The sequence below is a fragment of the Camelus bactrianus genome, chromosome 20, assembly GCF_048773025.1.
Source record: "Camelus bactrianus isolate YW-2024 breed Bactrian camel chromosome 20, ASM4877302v1, whole genome shotgun sequence".
In the NCBI taxonomy this organism is placed as follows: Eukaryota; Metazoa; Chordata; class Mammalia; order Artiodactyla; family Camelidae; genus Camelus; species Camelus bactrianus.
The window spans coordinates 12427822-12450601 of NC_133558.1; the positions used below are offsets into that span (position 1 = coordinate 12427822).

At 38.9% G+C, this 22780-nt stretch overlaps 1 long non-coding RNA gene across 3 annotated transcripts in view; it reads left to right on the forward strand.

The window, feature by feature from the left end:
- LOC123614056 (uncharacterized) overlaps window positions 1–22780 on the forward strand; it is a 440858-nt gene that overhangs the window by 153042 nt on the left and 265036 nt on the right. For all 3 annotated transcript variants that reach the window (XR_012500986.1, XR_006721520.2, XR_006721519.2), the window contains exon 3: window positions 4209–4430. This is a non-coding gene — a long non-coding RNA (uncharacterized LOC123614056). The remainder of the gene's footprint in view (window positions 1–4208; window positions 4431–22780) is intronic.

Here is a 22780-nt window from a genome sequence, read left to right on the forward strand (position 1 = left end):
CTAAAACTATTTTCATAATAACTGGGATGTTATTTGCCTTTTACATGGTATTGACATTTTGTGGTAACGGTGCAAAAGCAGTGGTGGGTAGAACTTCTAGCAGCTTAATAATCACAGCAGTGGCACTGAACTGAAGAGTGGTCATTTTCATCTTTCCAATTTAAAAAAAGAGCCGGTTTCTCTTAAAATTTCTCTTAAAATAATGAAGCAATACAGTTTGTTAATTTTATTAAATCTTGACCCTCGAGTAAACATCTTTTTAATATTTCATATTTATATTGATGCACAAAGGCTGTCATAAGGTTGAGTTATGAGCTGAACTATTGACTTTTTGCAGAGAATACCATACCATTTTTCCTTGAAAGAATCTCTGATACACAAACTATGGTTGTTCAAAGTTGTATGTTTGACAAACATTTTTTTAAAAATGTCAGTTAAAGAAAACAAACTACTATATTTATTGCCAAGGATAAAGTTGGAAATTTCAGGTGAAAATTTACATTTTTGAAAACTTGTATCTACTCTGAGCTTGAAAACTTCCTATTTCTCAAAGATTTTTCTGATGAGCTCAGTGATAACACGAAGGTGACTTTTTGATGTGGTGTAGTGAAATGTGTGAATATTTGGAAGATCAGTGTAACTCAGTAAACCAATATTTTCTAAAAAGTACCAGTGTATAATGTTACAGAATTATGTGTTTTAAGGGAACCATTCAATGTGCAAGACAGACCCCAGTCAATTTTAATGTAATAGAGTAAAAATGTTCTCTTAGACAATTTAATTTTCCATGTTGTAACAAAACTTAAGACTTCCACTTACTGAGTTTTGGTATAGTTTAAAGAAATAATATCCACAGGCATCTGAAAAGAGCTTTGAAAATGCTTCTCCTTTTCTCAAATATGTATTGGTATGAAATCAGATATTTTGCATATACTTCAGCAAGAGCTACCTTCAATATGTTGAATACAGACCCCTATATAAAATTCAGCTGCTTCTATTAAGCCAGACATCAAAGATATTCACAAAAATGTAATATATTGCCACTCTTCTCACAGTTCTTTTCTTTAGGAAATATAATTTTTAAATAAAAATGTCATTTTCATTAAAATACAGTGGGTTTATCACCATTCATTTTAAATAAAGTTGGAATTTAAAAAAATTTTTTAGATTTAATGTCTACTATAGTAAAAAGTGACAAATGTAATTCATATAAATAAAAGTCTTTGGGGCCTAGATAATTTTAGGCATGAATAGATAGGTATCCGGAAACCAGAATTTTGACAACACAGTTTTGGAAGAAGGAAAGTGTTAGTGGTACTTTGCCACACAACCGTTAAGAGTAGAGAGTGGTGAGTTTTCTTACAAGTTGACTGTGATTTCATAGACTGAGCATCAGTATATTCTGAAGAGGAACAGCAGAGAAGGATGATTGAAAAGCACAGAAGGGATCTTGAAGACTTAAAAATGTGTTGTCTTTGTCCTTACATATTGCCATTTTGGGGGTAGGAATTGAGTGTTTACTTATAAAGTGATTTATTCCAAAGTGTATACAAATTTGAATCCAATGAGAGTCATCTTTAACTAGCACAGATGTTTCTACATTTTTCCTACCCCTGAACATAAGACCCAGCATACTTTGTCTGTTCTGCCACTGTGTTTTACTTTAAATTTTGTTTAAAATTTTAACATACAATATTAGTTACTTTTTAAAAATAGGCATTAAAGTAACTGGTACATTTGATAAATTTCTGTGCTCACCATCCTTCATCTCTTAGGGTTCAAATTTCTTTTTTATTGAAGTGTAATGACATATAAGATAGTAGTTTCAGGTATACAGTATAATGATTCAATATTTGTGTATGTTACAGAATGATCACCACAGTAAGTCTGGTTAACATCCATCACCTTGCACAGTTACAATTTATTTTTTTCTCATGATGAGATAGTTAAGATCCACTCTCTTAGCGACTTTCAAATATGTGATACAGTACTACTAACTATCGTCACCTTGCCCTACATGGCATTCCCATGGTTTGTTTATTTTCTAACTGGCAGTTTGTACCTTTTGTTCCTCTTCGTCCATTACATTTCTTCTTGATGAGGTAGCATATTCTTTAATAATTCTTTCAGACAAGTTGACTGTGGATGATAAACTCTAAGTCTTCATTGCTTTATAAGTGAATGATAATTTAGTTTACGTTTTATCTTCACAGTTTCACTTATTGTGCAATCTTCTACCTGATGTAACTAATATTTCCTTGTAGACAATCTGTTTTCTCTTGGATCTGAATGTAGGCAATCCAGGCACAGTAGCAGAATTTTTAAAAAGATGTATCTGGGGCAGGTGATACATCCAAATCCTACTGCGTAGACAGATGTCGGATTTGCTTCTGAATTAGTCTTATATCCTTGGGGCTGTCACTGTTCCCAACCCGTAAGAGATAGTCAATGTAATTGTTTGTTATTGTTTGTTTTATTTATTTTTTAGTAAAGGAAGAATGAATGAATGAATGAATCTTGCCAACTCTGAGCAATTATAAAATTCAAACTGCTTGATAGTGGAGATGTTGCTGAAGGATGTTAATTTGAGAGTCTAGACTCTAAAGCTTTGATCACAGAGACAAACTGAGAAGTCAGTTTGGTGGTTAAGATTGGTAGAAATCTCATGTCTCATTCTGTTTTGCAAGGGCTCAGGCCTTCTTGCTAAATTTTGCTGGCTGGGCTGGAGCAGGCTTCTGACCTCCAGTGGTCAGAAATGGTGTGATTATAGGGGCTGGGAATATTTCAGGACTCAGAGTCAAGGCTTGAGTGAAAAGCAAGAATTCAGGAACAGACAAGATCAGAACCTGTCAGTCAATGAAACAAGCTGATGTGAGAGAAAAAGGTCTTAATCAAAACAAGGGTGCATGATGTGGTTACAGGCCACCTGCTTCAACTACAATGTCAGATCAGATACCATGGTGAGTTTACTCTGATACCATGATAAGTTACTCTGCAAACTGCATTTACATTTGAAAAAAAATATATTCTTATGTCATTTCTCTAAAAATCAACTTGTGTGTAGGTGGTCAACACCAGGTGTTAGTAAAGTCCTATTATCTGATTTTGCTTGTTAATCCCACACCCTCATTCTGGTAACCTGCTCTGAGTAGTCTGTAGGGAATATTGTTTGGGTTAGCAATGATCTTTAAAATATCTTTTAACTACTGGAGATAGGTAGGCTATTATATCTACTTCTTAACGCGCACACACACATGTGCGCACGCACGCATCCCTAAGCTGACCCCCACACACATATACTTACACACATACACTCACATACATACTTAAGGAGAAGTCTAGAAACATGTATTGTCACATGTGGAAACTCAAAGCAAAATCTTTGAGGTTAATGAATTAAAATTTTGTCTGGCATCCACCTCCACCCCTCGGGACAAAAAAGGTTTATAAAGTTTGGAGACATGAAAGAATGCCCTGTCTCCCTTTCCTCTTAATCTGGGTCAAGTGCTGCATTGTCATCTTCTTGGTTTCTATGTATGATTGAATCCTATTTCATTCCTTGCGTATGTTGTTTATCTCTGAGCTTTTCCCTGTTGTCAAGCTCCTTTTCCTCACTCCATTGTTGCAAAAAACAGGAGGTGTCATTCTTTCACAGCATTTGTGTTTGTCATTGTCTTTGACCCTGCTGTGTGTACTAGGGTCAAAATTTGGTTCTAGCCTGGAGGTGGTAATGTAGATTTGCCTTTAAATCCCTCACCAGGAGAACCTTGGTTTCTCTAAGAAGCTGACCAACCCAGCTCCCATCTCACACCTGCTTCCAGCTGCCACATTTCATGAGCCTGCTGTGCTAAAACACATTCAGGTGGTAGGCACGGACAATTTTACATAATCCCAGAAGTCAGGGAAGCTGGATCAAGGGAAAGTTTACCCTGTGAAAATCAAGCTGAAGAAAAGGTGAAAGAATTCAGCTATTAGCAATTTTGAGTTCTCCATCTGAAGGAGCTGAGAAAGCCTGCCTCTGTGAGTCTAAGCCAGAGTATTAGATGTCGTCTGTGTTCTACATGGTTGGGAGTGTGATTAAAATTTATAGGCAACTCTACAGAAAAACAGCACTATTTCTCAAAAACTGGAGTCCAGTTGTTAAGTCAGTTTAAAACCACAATCAGGGCATTTTCTTCTCAAACACTTTCCCCTTCCTGTTCTTTCAGGACAGTATGTGGATGGGGAGTGAGAAGTTCCGTGGCAACAAGGAGGAAGTATCTGCTTTGTAGACATTCCTTGTGTCCCTGTGGCCTCTGCTGAGACACCTCCTTTCTCGGGGGCCATGGCTATCAGGCCGTCTCCGGTGCACTCCCATCACTAGAGCACCTTGTTTCTCCTGCCCAGGTGCACTGTCACTGCTCCTGGCTGCTGAGCCACCTGCTGACCAGGTAGGTGCTCTGTCTCAGTTCTCATGCACTCTCTGAAGCTCAGTGACATTGTCTGGATTTGAACTGAGCATCCCGCATCCTTTGTTGTAAGATCCTGCCCTTTCCCTATGGCGAATGTCTGGCAGGAAATTATTAACTGTGTAGACCAACACCACACCTTAAATTTAAGGATTCTAAGTTCCTAATAGCCCTTGGTGATTCAGTGTGACTTTAAATATTTTCTGTTGAAATGTGTTTTAGTTGTTTATGATTTGGTTACTTACTTATTTTTTAAATAATGGCAATAACATTGAAGGATCCTGCACATATGTCTAGAAGAAAAGTTAATTTCTGACAAACTTGGTCCTTTGTAGTAAGTTCTCACATGACCAATTGTATAAAATAACTCATCTCAGTGGTGATGTAATAAAAGGAGATGTGGTTCAAGTAACTAAAGCAAATATTGGTGAGGAGATTTAGAATTTTTGGAAGTTAGCCATCTGCTTGGTGTCCTCAAAACCTGCAAAGTGTAGGATTTCATAACAGGGCTCTACTGTCTCCTTTTGTCAGATGCCCCAGTAAACTGCAGAAACAGCTACCTCTTTTGGTTTGATAATGTTGGTCTTTAATTTTAACAGTGTTCAGGAAAGATATTAGGTGAATTGGGGAGAAATTACAACGTATACTGAGAGAACTATCTTCAGTAACTATAAATTACTCTAAATGTGTGTGTGCATATGTTAGCTTTTTAGGGAAATAAAGTGCTGTTATTTCTTTCCTTGCCGGAGGACAGAAAAATAGGAAATGTGTTTGAAGTCATGAAAGTTTACAGCTGTGAATCTAAGGGTACATTTCTATTTCTAAGTGAAGAAGGAACATGTTCATTGCATTAGAAACTTATAAGGCAAGAGCCAATTCAGAACTAGAGTTGTGACTGTAAGTAACATTTATATCACAACACAGAGTTTATAAACCACTACTTCATTTCATCCTCACAAGGTAGAGTTACTTTCTTCCTTATATCCTAGTGAACCCAGATGTTAAGTTACTTTCACCAGGTAAGTCAACTACGAAATAAAGCCAAGATTTGCATTTTATAATAGTTGTTTTACAAACCAATTCCCTAATAATAGATCTTCAGGACCATTTATGTATATTATTTTATCCAGTATTTTTAAAACATGGAAGTGATGTCACCTCTGTAATACAACTTAGTTATTAACTCAGACTTGTTTGCTTTAACTCTTGATCAGGAAACTTTCAAATCTGTAGGAAAGTAAAGAGAACAGTATAATGAACACCCATGTATTTATCAGCTAAATTTAATCATTGTGCGTCTTTCAACATATTTATATTTTTTTTGCTGAAATATCTAATATACTATCCCTAAGTACTTTAGAAGGTATTCTCCAAAAATAGATACTTTTTTAACCATCTGCTTAGCCATTATATTATCACCCCTAAGTCTTTAATATTAACTATTCCATCCATATTCAAATTTCCCCTGTTAGCCTTTAAAGGCATTTTAATGTTGGTGTGTTCAAAGTGGGGTCCGGTGAAGATCCACACATTACCTTTGGTTATTGTTTCTTAGTAGCTTTTTGTCAGGACTTGAAGCACCCACCCTCCTCCCCTTTCCCCCTGTGCCGTGTACCTGTTGAGTAGAACCAGCTGGTTTTCCTGTAGAAAGTTCTGCCGTCTAGATTTCTTGGACTGCTTCCTGGTTTAACTTGTTCCTCTCATAGTTGCTGTTCCTGTTAACTGGAAATTAGATCTACAGTTTGGATGAGAGCTACAATTTCTACAAGGAGAAAGACTGTTTCAGGGCTGAGGCACAAGGGGCACCAGTCTGGGTGACTGACCCTTGGTGACACTGATGTTAATTACTATGTGAAGGTGATCCTCATTTACTTCTCAAGTACTGTATTTTTTTTTTTGCAGTATTTTTCACAGTTTATAATTTCAGTGTATTCAGGACTGTAACTTGGGCATGTATACTCACCGAATTTTAAAGTCACCTTTCACTTTATGCCATTGCTCAGGTTCCATAGAATATTGAATGCAGGCATTTAAGCAGCATGGTAAGATAGGTGATACTTTGGACAGTGCATTCAATATATTTAAAAAATTAAACTAGTTACAATTTTTTGCTAATGAGAATGTTAACTAAAGAAGCAGCAGCTACATCTGGACTGCTACCTTTCCATTCATTTCCCCCTCTGTGACCTTCCGTGTCTGTGTCTAACCGTATTCCCTGAGCAGCCGTGTATGTGCAGCTTACCTTACCAGCACTGCAGAGATCGTCAAAGCAGATTCAGTGATAAATGATTTTCCTCCTCTTCATGACTCTCCAACACACACAAACACACACATATACACACAGAGAAAAGAGAACTACAAAATAAATGTAACCCCTTTACTCAATGTTATGACACATTTTCGTATCACATTGATTATTAGGACAGGCATCACTGTCAGCGTGTACAATGTATACATCTGTGTTTGTGTGTATATGTATGTACTTGTATATTTCCAAAAGCTCATTTGAATCTAAGATGAGCCTTGCAAGTGATTGCATTTTAGAATCAAGTGAAGATGTGAGTAAACCTGCTTTAGATCAAGATGTGTAAAGAAAAATCTTTCTTCTATATTTTGTATAATCACATTCTTTTCTGGATAGTGGTCTTGATGTGTTAGTAATTTTTAAAGTAATTTTGTTTTCACTGAGAGTAGCACTTTTAAAGCTCTTTGGTGGAGGGACATGTGGCCTGGCTTCACTGATCTGCAAACAACACCCCCTCTGAGTACTATTATCATCCAGACGGTTTTCTTACTTAGCAGTTATGAAGGTTTATGACCAAGTTATAAACAGGAGAAGGGAGCTTATGTTAATGAGGTCAACGCTGTTTCTGTTATGTCTTTGACTTATTAAACAGTCCCCTAAAGGGAATACCTTTTCCAAATGGGCTAAACAGAGATAAACTTTTACTGGCTGAAGACTTCAGCTGCAACTGCACTTAATGATGTGGAGCTGATCTGAATCTACATGGAGCTGTACAGTGATACCAATGTCATGTCAACTAGTGTATCAATATTTATTTATGTATTTGTATGTCTCGTCTTTTCTGTAACTGTCTTTGTCTCAGTCCACTTGGGTTGCCATAACAAAATTCCAGAGACTGGGTGACTTAGACAACAGAAATCTATTTTCTCACAGTTCTGGAAGCTGGGGAGTCTGAGATCAAGGTGCTAGCCAGTTCGGTTTGTGGTGAGAGCCCCCTTCCTGGCTTGCAGGTGCTCGGCTTCTCATTATGTCCTCACATGGCAGGGGAGCGAGAGAGCAAGCTGGCTCGTGTCTTCTTAGAGGGGCCTAATTCCATCAGAGGGCCCCACCCATGACCTCATCTAGCCCTAATTACTTCCCCCAAACCCCACCTTCAAATACCCTCACTTTGAAAGTTATGTCTTCAACATACGCATTTTAGGAAGAAACAGACATTCAGTCCCTAACAGTCTTCACGTGGGGAGCAAGTAAATGGGAGAAAAGAATTATATCTGTTTTGTTAGATTGATTGGTTTACAAATCAGCCTCTGGAGATACAGGTTGTAGGTGCCTAATTCCCCAGCTGCTGGGTTCCACATCAGAGGAGGTACTTTGATCACGGTTTAGTGATACTTGATTAAATGAAAACGTGCGTATAACCGTTGAGTTAGAGTAAAGGCAGACATTACGGAAAAGTTCAAATATTGAGTGTATGGTTGATAGTCTGTATAGAGTAGCTCATTCTAGCACAGTGGATAAGAGCAAGCTGGTTGCAGTTTTGTCGTCAATGTTTCAGTGCTTTGTCAATTTGCAGTTATAGTCTTAGCCCAGGATTTGTACAGCTTTTGATAAGGAAGTCACCAGCTTGCGGTTGGGTGGGGTGGATAACCAGACAGCTGCTCATGCATACCAATGAGGGTTTTGTCGATGCAAATTTGGAGAGCCCTTAAAAAAATTTAGCCCTAAGTGTCTACTTTAAGCTTCGGTGTGATATGTGATATGAGACCACTTAACCAGTAAGTTTACCTCTAATTTTAGCTTCACCTGAATTAAAGCTGGCGTGATATTGCATACTGCTACAAACATTAGCAACTTTAAAGTGCAGAAAGAACCTGAAATTAGATGCAGTCCATGGGAAGGCTCACAAGAATGTCACTGGTGGTTTTGTGTTGTTTTCAAAATTTCAGTAAATCTCTGATGAATATTAGGATAAAAGAGATAATTTGCTTCTTCACATTTTTAATGCCATTTATTTCCTACTTTGTCAGCTTAAAAGACAATCTGTCTACATAGAAAGGAAGCAAAACAAAACAAGCTGTTTGGGGAATTGATTCTCTAACAAATCCCTCTTGAACAAGTCAGGGTCCCCAGTAAGAAACGATGCTTTACGTCTCCTGCTCACTCCTCAGTTGTCTGACCATTGGGCTGACGAAATGTTCCATCAGCCAAGACGGCTGAACCATCATCGTGCCATTTTGTTTTGGATTTGTAGCCAGCCCAGGAGTATAAGCTTTGTTTTTTGCGTGTGGGGGAGAGAAAATATAAGCTTTTCATACCCTCTCCTAGATTACTGAAGGGACCGCTCCATATATTAGCTGAGCATTACTGCTTCCTGTGTGTAGGGCTAGCAACCCTGAATTCATCTGCAGTCCTAACAATGCTGACACCCAAGTGCCAATAAAGAGAACTGAGACTACCTCTTCTCATCGACTGTAGATGATACAGGGTGATGGCAGATAGAAAAGGGGACAGTTACAATAAGGACAATAGTCACAAAACAGCAAAACGGAAAATATCCTCTAGTAAATGAGGGCTAACTATTCAGGAATTTGGGGTATTAATTAATCAAATAATCATTTTATGTTTTATAAGATTTAAAGGCCCAAAAGTGTTAAGGTGTTGTGTTTACCGTCAAGGGATTAGCAGATAATCAGATCAATATGCAGGCAAATAAGAGTATTATATACACTGTGATATAAGGTTGTACTGTTTATAAGGGAGACTCTTAGGAGTGAGCCAGTTTCCTTACTTGGGAGGTCCGGAAAAACATCACAAGGCAGTATATGGTAAATAAAAATGAGGAAACCAAATGGCTACTTAACAGGGGCTTAGGGAAGGGAAAATTAACTTCTGTTTGGAGTAGAAAGGAAAAATAACATAAAAGAAGGGGAAATATAAGTGGCCTTCAGTAATATTTGTTGTGTAGTTTGAGGAGTTGTTCAGCCAGTACTATGCTAACACTGTGTCAGTCCCTTCTTGTGCCCACAATCTTTGGGGGAGCAGGCCTAGTGATGCTAGGATACTTGGGGCAATAGGAAGTAGTAACCTTCTTGATGTATTGGGAGATGGGAAGATAGGGCTAAATCAGCCCAAACTGGGCTGGAGATTGCCATTTGGTTTCCCATGATTTTGTTACTGTTTTGTTTTTCTTAAATAGTAATATACTTTTATAAAAATACATATGGAATTAACTTATTCTCCACTATAATGTAGCTTCCCATGAAACAGCATGAGGTAGAATTTGTATAGCAAGCAACAGTATTACGGTACCAGGGAAGAAGGAGAACTGTGAAGTTTATTTCATTTAAACATAAATTCAGGGGAGGAAATCTCAATTTTCCTTTGAATTTGATTCTATAGCTCTTAGACCATTCCCAAGAAATCTCTGAGTAAATGTCCTTGGATTCCTGAATGAATTGCTTCCCCTCTGAGTCATAATTGTTGTTACCACTGTGTAAAGAATGGATTCTTGGTTTGGGCAGACGGTGTGATCTTAATGATCACTGAATGACTAGTCCTTCATTTGACAGGAGGTAGGGGATGGGTTTGTCAGCTTTCTTCAGAGATACCTATTTTCAGTTCTGTGATGAGGCTCACTCATGCAAGCCCCAAGGAGTAATGTCTGAATGTGGGTGTGTGTATCTTCTGGATATGTGGAGCTTTTTGTAGAAACAAAAACCAAAAGCCTGTGAACAGTTTGATGGATTAAATAGAGGCCTATATTGGTATATGGCGTTGGTTACACTTTTATCAACACTTCCTTCTCAGTCTGACAGTAATTCTCTTATGCACAACTGGGCAAGCTTTGCAGGAAAGTTTTGCTGTGTGCTGGAAAGACCCCAGAGTTATGAAAGTGTTTGGATTGGAGCCCTGGTTCTTTAGCTATGCCTTGAATTACCTCTAAGACCTCAGAAAAGTTGCTTCAATTTGGGGATGGGGGCTTTGTTTTCTTCCTGTTTAAGTAGAATGAATAAAACTCGTTATCTGTAAAAATCCTTCACATTTAATAGTCTGTGATTTTAGGGACTCTGGATTAAACCAGAGTGATCTTAGTTTCAGAAATGAGACTTTTAGAAGTCTATTGTTAGGGACAGTTACATCATTTGAGCCCCACAGCGCCTAATTCAAATTGACTACCAGGGCACAGCTCTCCATCATTATTGTTGTGAGACTGACATGGAGTTTGGCAGTTATTGCCTAGATTTTGAAGTTGAGTCATATAGGACACAGACGGAAGAGACGATTTGTGTAAGGTCGTATATGTCATGTGGGTGACAAAACTTGTCCCAAGATAAAGTCATTGTTTTCCTGCAGCTCTTGGCTGCCTCAGAGGAGTTTTGTCTCTGCTGGTATTTCTATTATCTGAATTCACCTTGTGATGGCAGAAAAATTAACAGGCAATTATGACCCTTTGGTAATTTGGGGTACCTTTGTCATGTGATGGTACGGGGCTATGGCTGTCAGGCTGAATCAGGACCTTTCATTTGGAGTCTTGTGTAGAACCAGTTTGTAGGATTTGTCCCATCCATATTTTGCTTACTTTTATGTTTATCTGACCAGCTGTGTCAGCAGTTGTTGTTATTCTAAAGCATTGGCTACTTGCTACTATATGCAAACATTGTTTTAGTTATAGGAAGCACAAGTATGGTCTTTTTCTCAGGAAAAAAAAAAAGAAAAAAGTTAGTGAGGGAGACTCAGTTCTTAGTAAGAATATAATTTATTTTGTTTATGTAAAATAAATGCTAATTATACTATTTAAATGGTAAAAAAAAATAACCTAAGAGACCTAGAACAAAACTACAACGATGTTTGGATTTTTATTCAGAAGTGATATTAAATTATGTTATAGGCAATGACTAGTTATACTCAGAAAGTGAATCTAGTTCATGCCTAATGGATAGAATCTCAAGTGACCCATGAAAAATACTTGCATGTTAGGACGACTTTTCCATTTGATAGGAAATGGCTAATTTAATTTTTCCAAGCTGAAATATGTAGGACGGATTATAAAAGATCATTTTACTTCTTAAGGAATTTTAATTAGTTGACTTGCACGATACCCTGTCATGTAAAATGTTTTCACCCTACAGCGTTTTAGTTGTTCTAGTCCAATTTCACGTTGGAGGATGAAGGTACTGGTACTTTTGATACTGATATTTCAATTAAGGCTAAGGATGTGGACAGTGATGAGAAAGCAGAGGTATAAATTCTTTACTTGTAAATGTAGATTAGTATTTGAACCTGAATCCACAGTTCAAAGACTCTTACAGGAGGGTAAAACTCCTTGGCCTGCATGCATGAGGGACATTATGTTTCCCAGGGAGCTTGAATGAGAGAGTTAATTGTGGTTATAAGGCCTTCCAATCCTTTGATTTCCTTATTTTCTAAATTTAGGTAAACACTATGGAAGTAATTCCTAGTGTCCCATTGTTGCTATAAGAGAGACAAGAAATGTATCTGAAAAAACTGTAAGTGGGATGGACATGATCACCTAAAATGTTTGTGGTGATGGAACAGTCTCTACGTAGAATGCTTTACATGTTGAGGTTACAGGATTTAAAAATCTGGTAACCTTCACCAAGTTCTAAGAAGTGCTTGTTTACAGGTAGTGAGTTTCAGGAGCATACTATCTTCTGTGGCCTCCCAGTATTTTTCTGCAGATACGTTTTTCAACAGGCTAAGAGAAACAGATTTACATACAACCCTCTGCAATTTTTTTCCCACAGAATACTGCTCTGTTAAACCAATAGAAATGCATAAATCTTTCCTGTCTCTTTGATTACGTTAGAGTGGAACAGGTACAGAGCAATAACCAGGTGAAATAAGTACCTTCTAAACTAACGAGTCAGGAAGCTTTAAGGTAAACCTTCTCTTATTTATAAAGTTTTGCCTAGCCTTCTGAAGGCTCCTGAGGGAAGTTGCTCCCCTCAGACTGTACCCGTTAATAGCTATTGAGAAGTTCAATGGAGAGGCCTGGCTTGCAAAGGGGCAGCTGTTCCAGTTGGTCCCAGAAGCCCTGCAGCAGTGGACGAAAGGAGTATTCCACCATCTTTCAATAAATAGAATTTCCATTGAACAAACTCTGTTCCAGGGAAGATTAAATTTTAGAAACTCTATAGATAAAAAAATATTTGCAGAATACTGGATTCGATAAAGTTGATAGGTGTGTCTGCCTTAGGTCTTCTCAGAGTGGTTAATATGCTGGTGCTCATTAGGAAGATTCTGGTGGGGGAATACTGTAGTCATGGTCTTCTCAGTGTGTTGGGGTGGGCGCCCCTCTCTGTTAGGCATCTACAGATGTTTCTGTTAAACATCTGTTGAATATCCTAAAGGAGTAAAATGTTGAGAAGGGTTTGGACAATTGCTGCCCTAGCTACCACCGAATTTCCTGCGCTAGGTGAGGAGGAGGCATGGAAAGAGGGATCTAGGGGGCCTAATGGTTTGTCAGAGGATGGACCTCCCTTCTGTGGTACATTAGCTGCCACCTCAATGACACCATCTGCTCCCTCTCTCCAGTCTCCACTGACACAGAAAGTAGAAGCTGCTTTCTCCCTCTTCATGACTTAACCTTCCTCTAAACACTAGCTTTCTGTCTCGAGGCTCATCCCAACACTGTCTGAAAATGGAGGCTTCGTGCATTTTGTCATCTCTGCTGTCACCTCCCTGTTGGAATCCTTCTCTCATCTCTCATTTTCAACCTGGTCCTTTGGAATCTTTTTGCCAGAGGCATTTTTAATGACTTAACCCTTACCTTAATTCATAAAAAAAAAACCAAAACAGTTGTTATATTATTGGTAAGTGGTGTTTTTTTTTTAACAATAAGCATATTTTTGAAAGCTTTCCCTCTTTATTTTGATGTGAGTTCATGAAATACAGAGGAGCAAGTTTGAGCACATGCATACCATGTTGAGAGTGATCGTGAATGTGCAGTAGAGCTCGGAACAAGAAGAGTGTCCTCTGTTTGTTTTTCTAAAAGTATGGGTGTGAAAAGGCAGTGTCTGGTTTGACTTCAGGATTCTGCCCCAAACTAGGCTTTTAGTCTAGTGGAGAGTAGCCTGAGCTCAGGTTCCTCATCTGAAGAGTACAGATAATTGTACTTACCTCAGGGTAATTGGGAAGATTAGATGAGAAAACACATGGAAATTATAGAGGAGAAGGCCTGGCACACAGTAGGTGGGGTTTTTGCCTCTATGACCTTGCAGATTACTGGGTCCAGATGAAATCTTGGGTGCTTGCTGGAAGGATTCCATAGGTTTCAAAATTAGGAGCTCAGTGCTGTTGGATTCTAGGAATGGAGCCAGTCTCTAGCTGCAAGCTCTAAGATTTCTTTGTGGGCAAGGGCTTCTGCTGATATGTAACATGGCTGGACTAGACCAAAGCATGGCTCTCAGTGACATGGAACATGGCACGAATTCTCCAAGATGCCTGCGAGGGGAAGCTGCCGCTCTCGGGCTGTACTAAGAGGTAGCTGCTCGTGTACTGACCGCAGACTAACGATTCTGACATCTGGCCATGCGCTCCATCGCCTGCTGTGAGGCCTCTGCTTATTAAAATGCTCTTTCACTGCAAAAATCGAAAGCAGCTACTTGGACATGAAAGTCCAGATCAGACAAATCTGAGACCAGCCAGGGCTCCCAGGTTTCTTCCTCCCAGCATGCATAAAGGCATATCATTTGTCACTTCTAAAGCAAGACCTCTCAAAATTTCTCAGTTTTAATGGAAGGTGATACCCAGTATCTCCCCAATTAACGCAGGAAAACTATGTATACAACAGCTTTTCCTCTAACTGGTTTAGTTTGCTCACTTTCTTTCTGTCTTTCTCTCCCTGTTCTTTTGTGTCTGACTTGCTGTCTCTCTGCCAGCCTGGTCCCTATGCCTCCCGGTCTCTATCTTTATCTCTTCTCTCTCTCTTCCTCTGTCCCCTTCCTCCTTCCCTCTCAGCACAGAAAGATGTCCTTTAAAAATCTTCTCTCCAACAGCATTTGAAAAGGACTGTTCTTTCACCTGTAGCTGTTACTTACTAAGCCTCGCAAGGCAAACAATACTTTTCCTGCACCCAAGAGAAAAGAGCTAATCTTTTAGCAACAGCCAAGTTTTTGAAAGTAATAATTTTCATTTCTGTGGTCCTCCTGTACAATTTACAAAGCACTCTTACATACCTGATCCCATTTAATCCTCACAGACATTGCGATCATCTTCACTTATAGATAAGAAAACCTTAGGGATTTGGGGAGAGCTCAGTGAAGTAATTTATGTGAAGTGTCTTAGCAAGTGCCCAGCCTGTGGTAGGTGGTCCTGAGTTTCCTTTGTCTTTTCTTAGGTCATGTGTCCAGTCTCGGTTAACCATCTTCTTACTCGAAGGAACAAACTCTTTCCACATGACACCATAACCTCTAGGATGCAGCAGCTGGCTGAGCTGTACATTTCTGGAATAGAAGGGAGAGGAGGTCAGCAATATGGTTATTTCTCCGTCTTTCTGTGTCTGCTCTCAGAGAGCATTGCTTTGTGGATATAAAGGGCAGGAAGCCCTATGAAGGGGCAACTTGGTAGGACAGAGAAAATGCACTCTTCTGCTCTCGCTTTGTTTGTAAGCTTGAAATTCCAGTATACACATCTGTAGAAAGGGATAGTTTTTTCCTGTTCTATTTGCTTTTCTCCCCTCTATTCATTTATCTTAGGTGAGCCGCCATGCAGAAAACACAGTAAGCTTCCCTGCTCTGCAGGGCCCTGAATTTGAGGCACGCCTGGGGATGCGAGAGCCACACACACAAATACGACACAAGCGGTGGCGCAGAAGAGTGAGCGCCAGGCGGTCATTTTTGTTGCAATGCTTCGCAGGACAGATGGGCTTTTATGAGTTTTCTGAAGTTGGTTATTATAAATCTAAACTGCTGTGCTGAGGACTCTTTTCTTCTCTATACCTTTTAATATCTCTGTTGCATTTGGTGCTTATGAAATGCAAGGGCAGTTCCCTTGCATTTAACTGCGTATAAACTGCCCTCATTTGGCCCTCCAGATATCCTCACTCTGCCTGCTCACACCCCTTGGCCAGGGGAACAGATTTGGCAGGAGAGCCTGTGACCCACCTGAGGTATTGTTCAGGGAAGGTCATGCTACAGAAACAAGCTAACTGCCGGATTTCAGAATCCAGTCGAGTTTCATTTCCTGTTCGTGCATCCTAATGCAGGTTGTAGGGGAGCAGGATGGGGGATGCAGTGGCACCGTCCTCCACGTGGTCACTCAGGATGCAGACTGACAGAGGCCCCAACATTGCCACATGAGGTTTGCGAGAGCGAGAAAAGAAAGACCCTGGAGAACCACAAAGAATTTCCACTACCACAGCTCAGAAATGACAGCCAGCCCTCCTTCCTAAATCTCATTGGCCAGAACTGGTCACATGGTTTTGCCAACCTACAAAAGAATTGGAAAGTATAGTTTTCCATAAGCTAGGAAGGAGGAATAGAAAATGGAATTCTTCAGAGAGCTATTTCTCAGCCTTGAGTTTACCATAATTGGGAATTTTTAAATACCCATATCTGTACAGTCTCTTCCTTTATTCAGGAAGAACAGAAACGCATATAATAAGAACAACCACATAATAAAAAATTTATCTTTGCCTTTAGTTAAAATATGAATTGTTTTAATACAGAACCCAGATTTGTACATGGCAGTCATCTTTTAATTGACCCTGTCTCAAGTAAAACCACCTAAGTACCATTAACAATAGAGCCACAAAAGACCCTAAAATTTCCTGGGTGCTCAGGACAGGCCAAGGTGGCATGAATCAAACATGTCTTTGATATTAGGGCTCTAGCCATTTAAAAACTGAGCAAGATGGAATTTGAAATCGGAATTTTGGGATTTCCTTTGCCGCTTCAGGCTGAGAAGGGCGCTTCTTAATAGTTTCTAAATGCCTGTTCCCGTCTACTTTTAAATACAGGAGAAAAAATCAAAGGCAAAGCCTAAACATTTGAAGGTGAAAGGAAATCACTCACCTCATGCATTTCTGGTAGCATTATAAGTTAATACAATCCTTTGGGAAAATAATCCAGCAAAATGTATCAAAAGCTTTGCAAGTATGGTCTTGCTACCAGTATGTCAGGAGTCATAAAGATGCTTGTAACCTCACTAATCCCACCTCTGGGATCCCTAATGCAAAGAAGCACTGTAATCCCTTATCAGTCATCTCATGATTCATGAAAGGTGGTCATGAAAGGCAGTGTGGTTGGCTGCCACCCCGAGAAACTGCTTTGATAAGGTCATGATTTGAGTAAAATTAATGGATCAGTGATTGAGAAAATATGGCATTATATAGATTGTTTTCAAAACTAGGTAAATAAAAATTCTACAGAGCATCCATTAACCTAAATATGCTAGGTTAGTTAGCATAAAATTCTGGTTCTTCCATTTTTCTGCAATATTACTGTCACCGTTGTGAACTCCTCTGGCAGAATCATCCAGAAGTTTTCTGTTCTACAAACTAATTCTCTCCAGCTTTCAAATAAACACTTAGTGCCTGGAAGTCTCACATCTTTTTCACTTTCATTCTTCTGTATTTTATATCATACGTGTTGGCAAAATGCTTCAGTAACCAGGTGGCGTAAAAAAATATTCATGTTCCATGTTAGCACATTTTTCTAGGTCTGATCTCCCATCCATATATTGGAAGTATAGATGATACATAGACTTTGCGTCTTCCTGTTATGTCCATAATCTCTTATATAAAGAGCAGAAACTATCCTGTTATTTTTATCTGTTTTTCATTTTGTTTCATTTCAGACAATTGGTTTGAATGGGCTATTTGTAGAAAGAATACTAGCTTTACGTTTTTGTTTATCCCTAAACTGTAGTTTGTAAGAAATTACTATTTCATAATCTGGTGGAAAAATCTATTTGCCTAAAGAGCATCATAGATTTATTTTTCAGCATTACTCATTTCAAGGAAAATTAAAGTACCACCTAATTATAAGCAAAATTAAAAACAGAATAATAAATCATCCACTATGTGGAATATTATGCAACTTAAATAATTGTTACGAAGACCATGAATCACCCCATTGCAATGTAATTTTTAAAGAATATAAAGAATAGCCACTTCCTATTGCTGTCTACTCTGTGCTAACCAGGCTCTCTCCTCCCCTGCTCCAAACTACTGTCAAACACTTTCTGGAAGAAGTTAACCATTGGGCTGACAGAGGAGTTGGAGGTGAATGTAGCTAGGCTTTGGGCAGCCTCTCTCCCTCCCTCCCTTTCGATCTTCCTCAGCCGCTCCTTGTTTAAGCCTCTCTGGATTCTGAGAGGCTCAGGCACACATGTGTAGGAGAGTACACGTTCAGCTTCTGCTCTTTTCATGGTCCCCAACCCCTGAGGCCGCACGGTTGAGAGACTGTGCCGGGCAGCTGAGCCGCAGTTGGCCTACTGTTCTATAGGAAGTATAGGACTCAGTGACTATGCTTATATCTGAGGGACAAACTGAGATTAGACGGGAGCTGCATTAGTGCAAGATGTTTGCAAGCAGAGAGTCAGGAGGCTAACCCAAACTTTGTTGTTTTTGTTTGTTTTTTGGTTTGTCTTAAGGTATTGTTTTTTCCCCAGCTTTAATGAGGTAGGACTGGCAAATAAAAATTGTGTATATTTAGGTCGGACAGCATGATTTTTTTAAGGTGTACAATATGATGATTTAATGTATGAGTACATTGTGAAATTAATCCACTCAAGTTAATTAACAGATCTGTCACCTCACATAGTTACCATTTGTGTGTCAGCTAACTAATTGCAACCACACACACACACAAAAAGTCAGAACAAGCATCCTTAAGTATCCATGGGTTTCTGTAGTTTCTCTGGATGTGGTTTCCTAAGGGATTCCAAGAAGCTCCTGTGCAAAGTTTTGTACATCTGTGCTTTTCTCGGCAGGCTCGCAAAAGCACCTACAATCAGACCACCTCATCAGAGTTTATGAACCCTGCTTTATACTGCCCTAACCTTTAAGTAAGTTTCATTTCTCTGAATGAAAAGCAACGTAAATATCATTTCCAACTGTGATCTCATTTTTAATGAAGATTTAACTACCTGAGTCACGTAACTCACCTCAAGACATCTAAGGATTTCTAACTTGGGAGCTAAAATGGGGGTTCAGACATTTTTCAGCCCAATCATCCTGATGGTTTTATTTAACAATGAGGAGGACGTTGAGCCTTAACACATGTCACAGTCTATATAGTTCTTTCTAAATCCGCATGCCTAAGCAATTTAATTCAATATATTTATCACGAGGTACATAAAAACATTGATAACATGTCTTTTGATAGTTTCTTCAGAAAGAGTATCTTTGTCTCTCTCTCACATTCTCCTCTGACCCCAGAACTGCCACAAACTGCATCAGGAATGTCTCTTGATTTACTTGGAGTTTTGTGCCTTTCTATGAAGCCAGACCCCTGTTGTCCCATCTCCCCATAATTTACATTTCCATGAAACCTCTGGTTTGCAAAGATACGTGATGTTCCCGGAGCCTTAGTGCTCCTGGTAAGCCGAAGAGAGAAAATCTGTTCAATTAATTACATTTCTGAGGAAATAGAGTAGGGCAAACATGGCTTGCAACTGAGAAATCATAAAACCATTAGTATAATTTCAAAGTAAAAAAATAAGTGTATGAATCAGAAGATACAAATTCTCAAGGAAGGTACCGTATCTCATTTGTCTTTTAAAACCCAGTGCCTGGATGAGTGCCAAAGACCTAGGAAGCATTCATACCTGTTGGATGAACAAATGAATGAATGTTTGCCCCAAAGATTCATACAAATGGCATTAATGACTAGGGGTGTGAAGGATGCCAGACACTGCAAGGTAGTTATAATTGGTGCAGATATGTTTACATTATTTTAGATTCTTATCTTTTTATTGTTCTTTCTAAAAAATAAAATACTGTCATCTGTATTATTCAGGTGATTTTAAATGACATCAATATTGATGATTTGCAGATACATCTAAGCAAATAGTCAAGAGTAATTCCTAATGAATCAAAAAGCAACATAGATAATACAGCGAAAAGTCTTCATTTCATTTCAGGGAACCAAGTGAAAAAGGAGAGACACAAACTAACTGAGTGTGTGTTTTTGGTGTATTTGTGCATGGGTGCACTCTGTTTCAAACATTATGTCGAGTGTTTTACAGACATTAACTCATTTAATTCTCTGACAACACTATGAGGCAGTTACTATTCTTATTTCCACTTTACAGTTTTTAAACAGAAACCTAATACTTAGATCCTTTAAGGAACTTACACAAAAGTCATATAACTGGTTAGAAACAGTCTGATTCTTGGATCCATGCTTTTAGCTACTAGACTACACTACACTCTCTTTGTATTAGGAAAATAACACTTTCATGGGCTCTTGGCAAGATTACAGTTTCCATGCTGGATGGGGAGGTCGGAATAAAAAAAAATCAAAGAGATAACAAAAATTGTAAAAATGAATTTCGCTGTGGCTCCCTGAACCCAGCAATAGCCCACAAACATGACTGCTGGAATTTATCTTCTAGAAATAAATAATAATCCTTCTTTTTTCCATTTTGAATCCTTAAAAACTCCATTTCAGTGTGTTGTCTGAATGTTCTGGTATCTTTGTGCTTTAATTAGTAGCTGTTTCCACGTGTGATAGGTGATTCATGTTAGTCTTAATATTGTATATAATTGGATCTCTAAGGCAAATTTACCTGTCAGAGTAAAATTGATCTACAAGTAGTTCCCTCTAGCTAATACCTAAATTAGTTTCACCTGGACTCTGCCCTCTGATTCATTCTGAATTATACCCAAGGAAGGAAAGCTAACAGCTGGTATAGGAAACAGCGGTTTTATCTGAAAGATTCTAAGATGAGTCCAAGCTGATTATGAAAGGAACAAGAAAACTAAACATATTTATAGGCCAGCTTTGGGAAAATCAAGCTTACAATCCATCATATTTAAGAGTAGTTAGAACCCACTATTCAGAATGGATACTTCAAAGCAATATTGGTCAAGACTCTTAAATCAGTGAGCAATAGAAAACTGAGTAGGAGGTTTGGGATTCCACTGTAAGTTTTTTTAAAGTCTGAGCATAGACTCTGTGTATATGTCCTGTTCTTAATTTTCCCTTTGTTATTTTAAAGAACCTCAAGGGAGTGTCCAAATCTACTTACTATCCTTGAGCCAAATATGCAATGGCTTCTCATTAAATGGAGAATGAGTTGGCCTTACTCAGAGGTGGAGTAAGTAATGGTCTGTCTTGTGTGTTTTGAGAACACACTCTTATTCCCAAGTTATCCTGCTTCACTGGGGCAGTGCCTCACTATGCTATGTAAGATCTGTCATCTGTTCTGTGTCTTATCCCCTCCCATCACCTTCAGGATCTCACCATTATAATGATCTTTTTTTTTTTTTTCCTGTATTGTAACACTTATCACATCATACTTATTGTATCTTGTCCTATTAGGCCATGGATTCTCTTAAATTCTCCTTTTTATATCTAATCTCAAATGGTCTCCCAAAGGATTGAGAATTCTACCATCATCTATTATTGGAAAGAATGCTGGCTGAGAAATTGGAAGACCCAGTTCTAGTATCAGTGAGACATTGGTGTATTGCATTGGATCTCTGATCATCATTTTCTTCCTGTTAAATACAAGTAATCAGCCTCACTAGTTTTGTCCAAAGTGTGTTTTGAAAAACACCCGTTCTGTGGGATGCTCTGTAAATAAAATTGTCTGCCCTCAAACAAATTTGGGAAATACTCATACATCCCTTTTAGGTATCAATAGTATATGAGAAAGGCTTTCAGAAATCCTGAAGTCAAAAATAATACAAACATAGATTCGCTTTTTTATACATTATTCCCCTACATTTTTAGACCATGGAATGCTCTTTTAAGAAAATGCATTAGTATCTTGTAACACTAGATTCCAAGGGAAGAAGTTGGGGACAGCCACTCTGCAAAATCCCTTCCAGTCCACAGCCTTCCAGGATTCTTACTACTGTGCAACTTCCATGAGTATATCACTGTTAAAATCAAAATATACCAGCAGAGGTAACATATTAACCTGATGCTTATTAGCTCTGCATTTATTTTCCCTTCATAAAAAGCAGTTATTTGGTATTTACTATTAGAAGCTAAAGATATAAAGGTGAAATTAGTAATGTAGTTAATCTTGCAACAACAGGGATTTGAACTGCAGGGGTCCACTTATATGCAGAGTTTTAAAAAATATAGTCAATACTACTGTACTACAGACTGAGGTTGGTTGAATCTGGGGATGCAGAACTGAGGATTTGGAGGAACCAGAGATACGGAGGGCCAATTGTAGGTGATATGTGAATTTTCAACTGAGTGGAGAGTCGGCGCCCCTAACTCCTGTGTTGTTTAGGAGTCAACCGTACTCGACCTAAAGGAGTTTATGGTGTAAAGGAGGAGGCCAAGGTATAAAATATAAGAACAATATAGTATTCTGATGGAATTATATGTGGCGTACAGTGGAGACAAAAGAGATATTTGACCAAGTCTGGGAAAGGATGCTGTGACTGGCATCATCATAAGAAGGTGCCCCTTGCGACGAGTTTTGAAGCCAGGATTTCCTGGGGAAGACCATTTTAGGTAGAGAGAGCAGGAAGAGCAAAGGCTCAGTGTTAAGAGGTCACTGGAAACTTTCGCCAGAGCAGTTTCAGAGGAGTTGTGGGGAACGGAGGCCTGATTAAACTGGAGTGACTCATGAGTGGGGAGATGAGAAAGTAGACACGCACTCCAGGAAGACTGTCCGTGAAGGGAGCACAAGGGATAGATTGGCAATGAGAAGGGGAAATCTTCCTGCAGGTGGGCTTATCAGGATGCAATCTTCTCCGACAGTGAAATGGAGCAAGAAGCAGTGGTGATGCATCAGAAAACTGCTGACGGGAGATGAGAAAATTTCAGAGCATTGCTGAAAAGGAGCATGTGGGGGTGAGGTGCTCATATCCCTTTAAGTCAGGCAGCTTAAAAGGGAGTTGAGAAAGTGCTGAAGACACAGACACATTTCCCTC